Source organism: Pleurodeles waltl, chromosome 6, assembly GCF_031143425.1.
Source record: "Pleurodeles waltl isolate 20211129_DDA chromosome 6, aPleWal1.hap1.20221129, whole genome shotgun sequence".
Taxonomy (NCBI): domain Eukaryota; kingdom Metazoa; phylum Chordata; class Amphibia; order Caudata; family Salamandridae; genus Pleurodeles; species Pleurodeles waltl.
The window spans coordinates 900,127,092-900,140,772 of NC_090445.1; positions in this window are offsets into that span (position 1 = coordinate 900,127,092).

Consider the following 13,681-nt stretch of genomic DNA (forward strand, 5'->3'; position numbering starts at 1 on the left):
AATCCAAGATGGGGTGACTTGTGGGGCTCTGACCAGGTTCTGTTACCCAGAATCCTTTGCAAACCTCCAAATTTGGCTAAAAAAACACATTTTCCTCACATTTTGGTGACAGAAAGTTCTGGAATGAGAGAGGAGCCACAAATTTCCTTCCACCCAGCGTTCTGACAAGTCTTCCGATAAAAATTATACCTCACTTGTGTGGGTAGGCCTAGCGCCCGCAACAGGAAATGCCCTAAAACACAACGTGGACACATCACATTTTTTGAAAGAAAACAGAGGTGCTTTTTGCAAAGTGCCTACCTGTAGATTTTGCCCTCAAGCTCAGCTGGCACCTAGGGAAACATACCAAACCTGTGTATTTTTTTAAAACTAGAGACCTAGGGGAATCCAAGATGAGGTGACTTGTGGGGCTCTGAACAGGTTCAGTTACCCAGAATCCTTTGCAAACCTCCAAATTTGGCTGAAAAAACAAGTTTTCCTCACATTTCGGTGACAGAAAGTTCTGGAATCAGAGAGGAGCCACAAATGTCCTACCACGCAGCGTTCCCCCAAGTCTCCCGATAAAAACGATACCTCACTTGTGTGGGTAGGCCTAGCGCCCACAACAGGAAATGCCCTAAAACGCAACGTGGACACATCACATTTTTTGAAAGAAATCAGAGGTGTTTTTTGCAAAGTGCCTACCTGTTGATTTTGGCCTCTAGCTCAACCGGCACCTAGGGAAACCTACCAAACCTGTGCATTTTATAAAACTAGAGACCTAGGGGAATCCAAGATGGGGTGACTTGTGGGGCTCTGACCAGGTTCTGTTACCCAGAATCCTTTGCAAACCTCAAAACCTTGCTAAAAAAACACATTTTCCTCACATTTTGGTGACAGAAAGTTCTGGAATCAGAGAGGAGCCACAAATTTCCTTCCACCCAGCGTTCCCCCAAGTCTCCCGATAAAAATGATGACTCACTTTTGTGGGTAGGCCTAGCGCCCGCAACAGGAAATGCCCCAAAACACAACGTGGACACATCACATTTTTTGAAAGAAAACAGAGGTGCTTTTTGCAAAGTGCCTACCTGTAGATTTTGCACTCTAGCTCAGCCGGCACCTAGGGAAACCTACCAAACCTGTGAATTTTTAAAACTAGAGACCTAGGAGAATCCAAGATGAGGTGACTTGTGGGGCTCTGACCAGGTTCAGTTACCCAGAATCCTTTGCAAACCACATAATTTGGCTAAAAAAACACGTTTTCCTCTCATTTTGGTGACAGAAAGTTCTGGAATCAGAGAGGAGCCACAAATTTCCTTCCAGCCAGCGTTCCCCCAAGTCTCCCGCTAAAAATGATACCTCACTTGTGTGGGTAGGCCTAGCGCCCGCAACAGGAAATGCCCCAAAACACAACGTGGACACATCACATTTTTTGAAAGAAAACAGAGGTGTTTTTTGCAAAGTGCCTACCTGTAGATTTTGGTCTCTAGCTCAGACGGCACCTAGGGAAACCTAGCAAACCTGCACATTTTTTAAAACTACACACCTAGGGGAATCCAAGATGGGGTGACTTGTGGGGCTCTGACCAGGTTCTGTTACCCAGAATCCTTTGCAAACCTCCAAATTTGGATAAAAAAACACATTTTCCTCACATTTTGGTGACAGAAAGTTCTGGAATCAGAGAGGAGCCACAAATGTCCTTCCACCCAGCGTTCTGCCAAGTCTCCCGATAAAAATTATACCTCACTTGTGTGGGTAGGCCTAGCGCCCGCAACAGGAAAGGCCCTAAAACGCAACGTGGACACATCACATTTTTTGAAAGAAAACAGAGGTGCTTTTTGCAAAGTGCCTACCTGTAGATTTTGCCCTCTAGCTCAGCCGGCACCTAGGGAAACCTACCAAACCTGTGTATTTTTAAAACTAGAGACCTAGGGGAATCCAAGATGAGGTGACTTGTGGGGCTCTGACCAGGTTCAGTTACCCAGAATCCTTTGAAAACCTCCAAATTTGGCTGAAAAAACACGTTTTCCTCACATTTCGGTGACAGAAAGTTCTGGAATCAGAGAGGAGCCACAAATGTCCTTCCACCCAGCGTTCCCCCAAGTCTCACGATAAAAACGATACCTCACTTGTGTGGGTAGGCCTAGCGCCCGCAACAGGAAATGCCCTAAAACGCAACGTGGACACATCACATTTTTTTAAAGAAATCAGAGGTGTTTTTTGCAAAGTGCCTACCTGTTGATTTTGGCCTCTAGCTCAACCGGCACCTAGGGAATCCTAGCAAACCTGCACATTTTTTAAAACTAGAGACCTAGGGGAATCCAAGATGGGGTGACTTGTGGGGCTCTGACCAGGTTCTGTTACCCAGAATCCTTTGCAAACCTCCAAATTTGGCTAAAAAAACACATTTTCCTAACATTTTGGTGACAGAAAGTTCTGGAATGAGAGAGGAGCCACAAATTTCCTTCCACCCAGCGTTGTGCCAAGTCTTCCGATAAAAATTATACCTCACTTGTGTGGGTAGGCCTAGCGCCCGCAACAGGAAATGCCCCAAAACACAATGTGGACACATCACATTTTTTTAAAGAAAACTGAGGTGTTTTTTGCAAAGTGCCTACCTGTAGATTTTGGCCTCTAGCTCAGTCAGCACCTAGGGAAACCTACCAAACCTGAGAATTTTTGAAAAATAGAGACCTAGGGGAATCCAAGATGAGGTGACTTGTGGGGCTCTGACCAGGTTCAGTTACCCAGAATCCTTTGCAAACCGCAAAATTTGGCGAAAAAAACACGTTTTCTTCACATTTTGGTGACAGAAAGTTCTGGAATCAGAGAGGAGACACACATTTCCTTCCACCCAGCGTTCCCCCAAGTCTCCCGATAAAAATGATACCTCACTTGTGTGGGTAGGCCTAGCGCCCGCAACAGGAAATGCCCCAAAACACAACGTGGACACATCACATTTTTTTAAAGAAAACAGATGTGTTTTTTGCAAAGTGCCTACCTGTAGATTTTGGCCTCTAGCTCAGCCGGCACCTAGGGAAACCTAGCAAACCTGCACATTTTTTAAAACTAGACACCTAGGGGAATCCAAGATAGGGTGACTTGTGGTGCTCTGACCAGGTTCTGTTACCCAGAATCCTTTGCAAACCTCCAAATTTGGCTAAAAAAACACATTTTCCTCACATTTTGGTGACAGAAAGTTCTGGAATCAGAGAGGAGCCACAAATGTCCTTCCACCCAGCGTTCTGCCAAGTCTCCCGATAAAAATGATACCTCACTTGTGTGGGTAGGCCTAGCGCCCGCAACAGGAAATGCCCTAAAACACAACGTGGACACATCACATTTTTTTAAAGAAAACAGAGGTGCTTTTTGCAAAGTGCCTACCTTTAGATTTTGCCCTCTAGCTCAGCCGGCACCTAGGGAAACCTACCAAACCTCTGTATTTTTAAAACTAGAGACCTAGGGGAATCCAAGATGAGGTGACTTGTGGGGCTCTGACCAGGTTCAGTTACCCAGAATCCTTTGCAAACCTCCAAATTTGGCTGAAAAAACACATTTTCCTCACATTTCGGTGACAGAAAGTTCTGGAATCAGAGAGGAGCCACAAATATCCTTCCACCCAGCGTTCCCCCAAGTCTCCCGATAAAAAAAAATACCTCACTTGTGTGGGTAGGCCTAGCGCCCGCAACAGGAAATGCCCTAAAACGCAACGTGGACACATCACATTTTTTGAAAGAAATCAGAGGTGTTTTTTGCAAAGTGCCTACCTGTTGATTTTGGCCTCTAGCTCAACCGGCACCTAGGGAAACCTACCAAACCTGTGCATTTTCTAAAACTAGAGACCTAGGGGAATCCAAGATGGGGTGACTTGTGGGGCTCTGACCAGGTTCTGTTACCCAGAATCCTTTGCAAACCTCAAAACTTTGCTAAAAAAACACATTTTCCTCATATTTTGGTGACAGAAAGTTCTGGAATCAGAGAGGAGCCACAAATTTCCTTCCACACAGCGTTCCCCCAAGTCTCCCGATAAAAATGATAACTCACTTTTGTGGGTAGGCCTAGCGCCCGCAACAGGACATGCCCCAAAACACAACGTGGACACATCACATTTTTTGAAAGAAAATAGAGGTGCTTTTTGCAAAGTGCCTACCTGTAGATTTTGCACTCTAGCTCAGCCGGCACCTAGGGAAACCTACCAAACCTGTGAATTTTTAAAACTAGAGACCTAGGAGAATCCAAGATGAGGTGACTTGTGGGGCTCTGACCAGGTTCAGTTACCCAGAATCCTTTGCAAACCGCAAAATTGGGCTAAAAAAACACGTTTTCCTCTCATTTTGGTGACAGAAAGTTCTGGAATCAGAGAGGAGCCACAAATTTCCTTCCACCCAGCGTTCCCCCAAGTCTCCCGATAAAAATGATACCTCACTTGAGTGGGTAGGCCTAGCGCCCGCAACAGGAAATGCCCCAAAACACAACGTGGACACATCACATTTTTTGAAAGAAAACAGAGGTGTGTTTTGCAAAGTGCCTACCTGTAGATTTTGGTCTCTAGCTCAGACGGCACCTAGGGAAACCTAGCAAACCTGCACATTTTTTAAAACTAGACATCTAGGGGAATCCAAGATGGGGTGACTTGTGGGGCTCTGACCAGGTTCTGTTACCCAGAATCCTTTGCAAACCTCCAAATTTGGATAAAAAAACACATTTTCCTCACATTTTGGTGACAGAAAGTTCTGGAATCAGAGAGGTGCCTCAAATGTCCTTCCACCCAGCGTTCTGCCAAGTCTCCCGATAAAAATTATACCTCACTTGTGTGGGTAGGCCTAGCGCCCGCAACAGGAAATGCCCTAAAACGCAACGTGGACACATCACATTTTTTGAAAGAAAACAGAGGTGCTTTTTGCAAAGTGCCTACTTGTAGATTTTGCCCTCTAGCTCAGCCGGCACCTAGGGAAACCTACCAAACCTGTGTATTTTTAAAACTAGAGACCTAGGGTAATCCAAGATGAGGTGACTTGTGGGGCTCTGACCAGGTTCAGTTTCCCAGAATCCTTTGCAAACCTCAAAATTTGGCTAAAAAACCACATTTTCCTCACATTTCGGTGACAGAAAGTTCTTGAATCAGAGAGGAGCCACAAATGTCCTTCCACCCAGCGTTCCCCCAAGTCACCCGATAAAAATGATACCTCACTTGTGTGGGTAGGCCTAGCGCCCGCAACAGGAAATGCCCTAAAACGCAACGTGGACACATCACATTTTTTTAAAGAAAACAGAGTTGGTTTTTGCAAAGTGCCTACCTGTTGATTTTGGCCTCTAGCTCATCCGGCACCTAGGGAAACCTACCAAACCTGTGCATTTATTAAAACTAGAGACCTAGGGGAATCCAAGATGGGGTGACTTGTGGGGCTCTGACCAGGTTCTGTTACCCAGAATCCTTTGCAAACCTCAAATTATTTTCTAAAAAAACACATTTTCCTTATATTTTGGTGACAGAAAGTTCTGGAATCAGAGAGGAGCCACAAATTTCCTTCCACCCAGTGTTCCCCCAAGTCTCCCGATAAAAATGATACCTCACTTGTGTGGGTAGGCCTAGCGCCCGCAACAGGAAATGCCCTAAAACACAACGTGGACACATCACATTTTTTGAAAGAAAACAGAGGTGCTTTTTGCAAAGTGCATACCTGTAGATTTTGCCCTCTAGCTCAGCCGGCACCTAGGGAAACCTACTAAACCTGTGTATTTTTAAAACTAGAGACCTAGGGGAATCCAAGATGAGGTGACTTGTGGGGCTCTGACCAGGTTCAGTTACCCAGAATCCTTTGAAAACCTCCAAATTTGGCTGAAAAAACACGTTTTCCTCACATTTCGGTGACAGAAAGTTCTGGAATCAGAGAGGAGCCACAAATGTCCTTCCACCCAGCGTTCCCCCAAGTCTCACGATAAAAACGATACCTCACTTGTGTGGGTAGGCCTAGCGCCCGCAACAGGAAATGCCCTAAAACGCAACGTGGACACATCACATTTTTTGAAAGAAATCAGAGGTGTTTTTTGCAAAGTGCCTACCTGTTGATTTTGGCCTCTAGCTCACCCGGCACCTAGGGAAACCTAGCAAACCTGCACATTTTTTAAAACTAGAGACCTAGGGGAATCCAAGATGGGGTGACTTGTGGGGCTCTGACCAGGTTCTGTTACACAGAATCCTTTGCAAACCTCCAAATTTGGCTAAAAAAACACATTTTCCTCACATTTTGGTGACAGAAAGTTCTGGAATGAGAGAGGAGCCACAAATTTCCTTCCACCCAGCGTTCTGACAAGTCTTCCGATAAAAATGATACCTCACTTGTGTGGGTAGGCCTAGCGCCCGCAACAGGAAATGCCCTAAAACGCAACGTGGACACATCACATTTTTTGAAAGAAATCAGAGGTGCTTTTTGCAAAGTACCAACCTGTTGATTTTGGCCTCTAGCTCAACCGGCACCTAGGGAAACCTACCAAACCTGTGCATTTTTTAAAACTAGAGACCTAGGGGAATCCAAGATGAGGTGACTTGTGGGGCTCTGACCAGGTTCAGTTTCCCAGAATCCTTTGCAAACTTCAAAATTTGGCTAAAAAAACACATTTTCCTCACATTTCGGTGACAGAAAGTTCTGGAATCAGAGAGGAGCCACAAATGTCCTTCCACCCAGCGTTCCCCCAAGTCTCCCGATAAAAATGATACCTCACTTGTGTGGGTAGGCCTAGCGCCCGCAACAGGAAATGCCCTAAAACGCAACGTGGACACATCACATTTTTTTAAAGAAAACAGAGTTGGTTTTTGCAAAGTGCCTACCTGTTGATTTTGGCCTCTAGCTCATCCGGCACCTAGGGAAACCTACCAAACCTGTGCATTTATTAAAACTAGAGACCTAGGGGAATCCAAGATGGGGTGACTTGTGGGGCTCTGACCAGGTTCTGTTACCCAGAATCCTTTGCAAACCTCAAATTATTTTCTAAAAAAACACATTTTCCTCATATTTTGGTGACAGAAAGTTCTGGAATCAGAGAGGAGCCACAAATTTCCTTCCACCCAGTGTTCCCCCAAGTCTCCCGATAAAAATGATTCCTCACTTGTGTGGGTAGGCCTAGCGCCCGCAACAGGAAATGCCCTAAAACACAACGTGGACACATCACATTTTTTGAAAGAAAACAGAGGTGCTTTTTGCAAAGTGCCTACCTGTAGATTTTGCCCTCTAGCTCAGCCGGCACCTAGGGAAACCTACCAAACCTGTGTATTTTTAAAACTAGAGACCTAGGGGAATCCAAGATGAGGTGACTTGTGGGGCTCTGACCAGGTTCAGTTACCCAGAATCCTTTCAAAACCTCCAAATTTGGCTGAAAAAACACGTTTTCCTCACATTTCGGTGACAGAAAGTTCTGGAATCAGAGAGGAGCCACAAATGTCCTTCCACCCAGCGTTCCCCCAAGTCTCACGATAAAAACGATACCTCACTTGTGTGGGTAGGCCTAGCGCCCGCAACAGGAAATGCCCTAAAACGCAACGTGGACACATCACATTTTTTTAAAGAAATCAGAGGTGTTTTTTGCAAAGTGCCTACCTGTTGATTTTGGCCTCTAGCTCAACCGGCACCTAGGGAAACCTAGCAAACCTGCACATTTTTTAAAACTAGAGACCTAGGGGAATCCAAGATGGGGTGACTTGTGGGGCTCTGACCAGGTTCTGTTACACAGAATCCTTTGCAAACCTCCAAATTTGGCTAAAAAAACACATTTTCCTCACATTTTGGTGACAGAAAGTTCTGGAATGAGAGAGGAGCCACAAATTTCCTTCCACCCAGCGTTCTGCCAAGTCTTCCGATAAAAATGATACCTCACTTGTGTGGGTAGGCCTAGCGCCCGCAACAGGAAATGCCCTAAAACGCAACGTGGACACATCACATTTTTTGAAAGAAATCAGAGGTGCTTTTTGCAAAGTGCCCACCTGTTGATTTTGGCCTCTAGCTCAACCGGCACCTAGGGAAACCTACCAAACCTGTGCATTTTTTAAAACTAGAGACCTAGGGGAATCCAAGATGGGGTGACTTGTGGGGCTCTGACCAGGTTCTGTTACCCAGAATCCTTTGCAAACCTCAAAACTTTGCTAAAAAAACACATTTTCCTCACATTTTGGTGACAGAAAGTTCTGGAATCAGAGAGGAGCCACAAATTTCCTTCCACCCAGCGTTCCCCCAAGTCTCCCGATAAAAATGATGACTCACTTTTGTGGGTAGGCCTAGCGCCCGCAACTGGAAATGCCCCAAAACACAACGTGGACACATCACATTTTTTGAAAGAAAACAGATGTGTTTTTTGCAAAGTGCCTACCTCTAGATTTTGGCCTCTAGCTCAGCCGGCACCTAGGGAAACCTAGCAAACCTGCACATTTTTTAAAACTAGACACCTAGGGGAATCCAAGATGGGGTGACTTGTGGTGCTCTGACCAGGTTCTGTTACCCAGAATCCTTTGCAAACCTCCAAATTTGGCTAAAAAAACACATTTTCCTCACATTTTGGTGACAGAAAGTTCTGGAATCAGAGAGGAGCCACAAATGTCCTTCCACCCAGCGTTCTGCCAAGTCTCCCGATAAAAATGATACCTCACTTGTGTGGGTAGGCCTAGCGCCCGCAACACTAAATGCCCTATTACACAACGTAGACACATCACATTTTTTGAAAGAAAACAGAGGTGCTTTTTGCACAGTGCCTATCTGTAGATTTTGCCCTCTAGCTCAGCCGACACCTAGGGAAACCTACCAAACCTGTGTATTTTTAAAACTAGAGACCTAGGGGAATCCAAGATGAGGTGACTTGTGGGGCTCTGGCCAGGTTCAGTTACCCAGAATCCTTTGCAAGCCTCCAAATTTGGCTGAAAAAACACGTTTTCCTCACATTTCGGTGACAGAAAGTTCTGGAATCAGAGAGGAGCCACAAATATCCTTCCACCCAGCGTTCCCCCAAGTCTCCCGATAAAAAAGATACCTCACTTGTGTGGGTAGGCCTAGCGCCCGCCACAGGAAATGCCCTAAAACGCAACGTGGACACATCACATTTTTTGAAAGAAATCAGAGGTGTTTTTTGCAAAGTGCCTACCTGTTGATTTTGGCCTCTAGCTCAACCGGCACCTAGGGAAACCTACCAAACCTGTGCATTTTTTCAAACTAGAGACCTAGGGGGATCCAAGATGGGGTGACTTGTCGGGCTCTGACCAGGTTCTGTTACCCAGAATCCTTTGCAAACCTCAAAACTTTGCTAAAAAAACACATTTTCCTTACATTTTGGTGACAGAAAGTTCTGGAATCGGAGAGGAGCCACAAATTTCCTTCCACCCAGCGTTCCCCCAAGTCTCCCAATAAAAATGATGACTCACTTTTGTGGGTAGGCCTAGCGCCCGCAACAGGAAATGCCCCAAAACACAACGTGGACACATCACATTTTTTGAAAGAAAACAGAGGTGCTTTTTGCAAAGTGCCTACCTGTAGATTTTGCACTCTAGCTCAGCCGGCACCTAGGGAAACCTTCCAAACCTGTGAATTTTTAAAACTAGAAACCTAGGAGAATCCAAGATGAGGTGACTTGTGGGGCTCTGACCAGGTTCTGTTACCCAGAATCCTTTGCAAACCTCAAAACTTTGCTAAAAAAACACATTTTCCTTACATTTTGGTGACAGAAAGTTCTGGAATCAGAGAGGAGCCACAAATGTCCTTCCACCCAGCGTTCCCCCAAGTCTCCCGATAAAAATGATACCTCACTTGTGTGGGTAGGCCTAGCGCCCGCAACTGGAAATGCCCCAAAACACAACGTGGACACATCACATTTTTTGAAAGAAAACAGAGGTGTTTTTTGCAAAGTGCCTACCTGTAGATTTTGGCCTCTAGCTCAGACGGCACCTAGGGAAACCTAGCAAACCTGCACATTTTTTAAAACTAGTCACCTAGGGGAATCCAAGATGGGGTGACTTGTGGGGCTCTGACCAGGTTCAGTTTCCCAGAATCCTTTGCAAACCTCCAAATTTGGCTAAAAAAACACGTTTTCCTCACATTTCGGTGACAGAAAGTTCTGGAATCAGAGAGGAGCCACAAATGTCCTTCTACCCAGCGTTCCCCCAAGTCTCCCGATAAAAATGATACCTCACTTGTGTGGGTAGGCCTAGCGCCCGCAACAGGAAATGCCCTAAAACGCAACGTGGACACATCACATTTTTTGAAAGAAATCAGAGGTGCTTTTTGCAAAGTGCCAACCTGTTGATTTTGGCCTCTAGCTCAACCGGCACCTAGGGAAACCTACCAAACCTGTGCATTTTTTAAAACTAGAGACCTAGGGGAATCCAAGATGGGGTGACTTGTGGGGCTCTGACCAGGTTCTGTTACCCAGAATCCTTTGCAAACCTCCAAATTTGGATAAAAAAACACATTTTCCTCACATTTTGGTGACAGAAAGTTCTGGAATCAGAGAGGCGCCTCAAATGTCCTTCCACCCAGCGTTCTGCCAAGTCTCCCGATAAAAATTATACCTCACTTGTGTGGGTAGGCCTAGCGCCCGCAACAGGAAATGCCCTAAAACGCAACGTGGACACATCACATTTTTTGAAAGAAAACAGAGGTGCTTTTTGCAAAGTGCCTACTTGTAGATTTTGCCCTCTAGCTCAGCCGGCACCTAGGGAAACCTACCAAAACTGTGTATTTTTAAAACTAGAGACCTAGGGGAATCCAAGATGAGGTGACTTGTGGGGCTCTGACCAGGTTCAGTTTCCCAGAATCCTTTGCAAACCTCAAAATTTGGCTAAAAAAACACATTTTCCTCACATTTCGGTGACAGAAAGTTCTGGAATCAGAGAGGAGCCACAAATGTCCTTCCACCCAGCGTTCCCCCAAGTCTCACGATAAAAATGATACCTCACTTGTGTGGGTAGGCCTAGCGCCCGCAACAGGAAATGCCCTAAAACGCAACGTGGACACATCACATTTTTTTAAAGAAAACAGAGTTGGTTTTTGCAAAGTGCCTACCTGTTGATTTTGGCCTCTAGCTCATCCGGCACCTAGGGAAACCTACCAAACCTGTGCATTTATTAAAACTAGAGACCTAGGGGAATCCAAGATGGGGTGACTTGTGGGGCTCTGACCAGGTTCTGTTACCCAGAATCCTTTGCAAACCTCAAATTATTTTCTAAAAAAACACATTTTCCTCATATTTTGGTGACAGAAAGTTCTGGAATCAGAGAGGAGCCACACATTTCCTTCCACCCAGTGTTCCCCCAAGTCTCCCGATAAAAATGATACCTCACTTGTGTGGGTAGGCCTAGCGCCCGCAACAGGAAATGCCCTAAAACACAACGTGGACACATCACATTTTTTGAAAGAAAACAGAGGTGCTTTTTGCAAAGTGCCTACCTGTAGATTTTGCCCTCTAGCTCAGCCGGCACCTAGGGAAACCTACCAAACCTGTGTATTTTTAAAACTAGAGACCTAGGGGAATCCAAGATGAGGTGACTTGTGGGGCTCTGACCAGGTTCAGTTACCCAGAATCCTTTGAAAACCTCCAAATTTGGCTGAAAAAACACGTTTTCCTCACATTTCGGTGACAGAAAGTTCGGGAAATCAGAGAGGAGCCACAAATGTCCTTCCACCCAGCGTTCCCCCAAGTCTCACGATAAAAACGATACCTCACTTGTGTGGGTAGGCCTAGCGCCCGCAACAGGAAATGCCCTAAAACGCAACGTGGACACATCACATTTTTTGAAAGAAATCAGAGGTGTTTTTTGCAAAGTGCCTACCTGTTGATTTTGGCCTCTAGCTCAACCGGCACCTAGGGAAACCTAGCAAACCTGCACATTTTTTAAAACTAGAGACCTAGGGGAATCCAAGATGGGGTGACTTGTGGGGCTCTGACCAGGTTCTGTTACACAGAATCCTTTGCAAACCTCCAAATTTGGCTAAAAAAACACATTTTCCTCACATTTTGGTGACAGAAAGTTCTGGAATGAGAGAGGAGCCACAAATTTCCTTCCACCCAGCGTTCTGCCAAGTCTTCCGATAAAAATGATACCTCACTTGTGTGGGTAGGCCTAGCGTCCGCAACAGGAAATGCCCTAAAACGCAACGTGGACACATCACATTTTTTGAAAGAAATCAGAGGTGCTTTTTGCAAAGTGCCCACCTGTTGATTTTGGCCTCTAGCTCAACCGGCACCTAGGGAAACCTACCAAACCTGTGCATTTTTTAAAACTAGAGACCTAGGGGAATCCAAGATGGGGTGACTTGTGGGGCTCTGACCAGGTTCTGTTACTCAGAATCCTTTGCAAACCTCAAAACTTTGCTAAAAAAACACATTTTCCTCACATTTTGGTGACAGAAAGTTCTGGAATCAGAGAGGAGCCACAAATTTCCTTCCACCCAGCGTTCCCCCAAGTCTCCCGATAAAAATGATGACTCACTTTTGTGGGTAGGCCTAGCGCCCGCAACTGGAAATGCCCCAAAACACAACGTGGACACATCACATTTTTTTAAAGAAAACAGATGTGTTTTTTGCAAAGTGCCTACCTCTAGATTTTGGCCTCTAGCTCAGCCGGCACCTAGGGAAACCTAGCAAACCTGCACATTTTTTAAAACTAGACACCTAGGGGAATCCAAGATGGGGTGACTTGTGGTGCTCTGACCAGGTTCTGTTACCCAGAATCCTTTGCAAACCTCCAAATTTGGCTAAAAAAACACATTTTCCTCACATTTTGGTGACAGAAAGTTCTGGAATCAGAGAGGACCCACAAATGTCCTTCCACCCAGCGTTCTGCCAAGTCTCCCGATAAAAATGATACCTCACTTGTGTGGGTAGGCCTAGCGCCCGCAACACTAAATGCCCTATAACACAATGTAGACACATCACATTTTTTGAAAGAAAACAGAGGTGCTTTTTGCAAAGTGCCTACCTGTAGATTTTGCCCTCTAGCTCAGCCGACACCTAGGGAAACCTACCAAACCTGTGTATTTTTAAAACTAGAGACCTAGGGGAATCCAAGATGAGGTGACTTGTGGGGCTCTGGCCAGGTTCAGTTACCCAGAATCATTTGCAAGCCTCCAAATTTGGCTGAAAAAACACGTTTTCCTCACATTTCGGTGACAGAAAGTTCTGGAATCAGAGAGGAGCCACAAATATCCTTCCACCCAGCGTTCCCCCAAGTCTCCCGATAAAAACGATACCTCACTTGTGTGGGTAGGCCTAGCGCCCGCCACAGGAAATGCCCTAAAACGCAACGTGGACACATCACATTTTTTTAAAGAAATCAGAGGTGTTTTTTGCAAAGTGCCTACCTGTTGATTTTGGCCTCTAGCTCAACCGGCACCTAGGGAAACCTACCAAACCTGTGCATTTTTTCAAACTAGAGACCTAGGGGGATCCAAGATGGGGTGACTTGTGGGGCTCTGACCAGGTTCTGTTACCCAGAATCCTTTGCAAACCTCAAAACTTTGCTAAAAAAACACATTTTCCTTACATTTTGGTGACAGAAAGTTCTGGAATCAGAGAGGAGCCACAAATGTCCTTCCACCCAGCGTTCCCCCAAGTCTCCCGATAAAAATGATACCTCACTTGTGTGGGTAGGCCTAGCGCCCGCAACTGGAAATGCCCCAAAACACAACGTGGACACATCACATTTTTTGAAAGAAAACAGAGGTGT